Consider the following 1,820-nt stretch of genomic DNA (forward strand, 5'->3'; position numbering starts at 1 on the left):
TTTGATGGGAAAGAAGAAGCAAGCCACACCAGAGCACCCCCCAACCACCCACGACCCCGAGAGTCTGTCAACAGCTAAGCTAAGTGTAACTCTGGCATAGATAGAAGGAACAGAGGGGAAAAAGAGGGGGCTGAGGGTGGGGTTGGGGTCAAAGATTTTAGTTTTATTAAGAGTTTTACGGCACTTGCAACACAATAAGGTCACATAAGTGCCGAAGATTAATTGTGTTACAAGAGAGTAACAAACACAAAAAAGAACGAGGAGAGATAAGGACGACAGATATTAGATAGGGAAGAAAAAGCAAGCCACGCGTTGTTGTTGTTGTTGGTGGTGGTGTTGTTGTTGCTGTTGTTGTTGTTGTTGGGAGGAACAAGCAAACCAAATCAGCGACATGGGAGTCTTCTTGCCAGCGAGATCAAGCCGTCCGCATTACATCACGACTGTGCGTGACGTCACGGTTCAGCGCGTGCCAAGGGTAGTCGGTCGGTGTGACCAACACGGACCAGAGTTCGGTGAACCAGTTGTTGGAGGTTACTACTTGTTGTTGTGGAGAAAGAAGGAGCAAACCAAACCATAGCACCCGTGAACCACCAACTGCCAAATATTAGTATTAGAGGTGTCACTTGAGAGTAATGTAAATAAATACAAAGAATGGAAGGAAGAGATATATATAGCCGATAGATGTTTGATGGGAGAGAAGGAGCAAAAGCTCACCGACACAACAATGGTCATTTACGGCTAGGGGAAAAGTAAGACGAACAGACAAACAACGAAGGAAAGGAAAGGAAGTAGGAGCTTAGTTTAGTTTCAGTAAGTACTTGCAACACAAAAAGGTCATATAAGTGCCGAAGAACAGATGTGTTACAAGAGAGTAACGTATACAAAAAAAGAAGCAGGGAAGATAAAGACGATAGATGTCTGATAGGAAAGAAGGAGTAAACCACACCAGAGCATCCGCCAACCACCCCTAGGTAAGACAGGCATACAAAAACAACAGAGGAAAACAAAGGAAGTAGGAGCCACCAGCGGCGCCCTTGAACCACGAGCCAATCGAACAAATCAAGCCCAAACATAAACGAAGTTATTTATAGAACACCACAATAACATCCTATAATCTCTTCCGTCTCACTCGACCAAGCAACAACCCGCCTGAGGACACATAATCTGAACCCAAGGCCAAGGTCTTAACATACTACGCTTTATTGCCCACCACACACTGCGTTAAGAGAAGGAAGACAAGGTATTATACGGACTTGGCTGATTTCTCCAGCCGGCCTCATAAACCCTATATTATACAATCTTCTTCTCGTGGCTACATGCACGAGGCCTTGGTTTAGTATTAGTAGTAGTAAGAGTCTTCCGGCACTTGCAACACAACAAGGTCATATCAGTGCAGAACATGTTTTTAAAAATGTTATAATAAGATAATATAAGTGCCCAATATTTTTTTCTTTGTCTTAGTGTTTTACGGTACTTGCAACACAATAAGGTCATATTATAAGTGCCGAAGATTAGAGGTGTTGCAAGAGAGTAACCAACACAAAAAAAGAAGGAGGGAAGATTAAGACGATAGATGTTTGATAGGAAAGAAGAAGCAAACCAGACCACAGCACCCGCCAATCACCCACTTGGTGTAGTTTTAGTAAGAGTTCTTCCGCACTTGCAACACAATAAGGTCATTCAGTGCCAAGGTATTTTGTTGTTGTTTTAGTAGGTGGTTTACAGCACTTGCAACACACAAAGGTCATATCAGTGCCGAAGATTTTTGTTTTTATTTTAGTAACTGTTTTACAGCGCTTGCAACACAATACGGCCATATC

The 1,820-nt window shown here is 42.9% G+C and overlaps 1 protein-coding gene across 1 annotated transcript in view; it reads right to left on the minus strand.

Moving 5' to 3' along the window:
• Positions 1–1,820, minus strand: part of LOC101861393 (glutamine synthetase) — a gene marked incomplete in the record, with an annotated part of 37,517 nt that overhangs the window by 26,159 nt on the left and 9,538 nt on the right.

This window comes from Aplysia californica, unplaced genomic scaffold, assembly GCF_000002075.1.
Source record: "Aplysia californica isolate F4 #8 unplaced genomic scaffold, AplCal3.0 scaffold00721, whole genome shotgun sequence".
Classification (NCBI taxonomy): Eukaryota; Metazoa; Mollusca; class Gastropoda; order Aplysiida; family Aplysiidae; genus Aplysia; species Aplysia californica.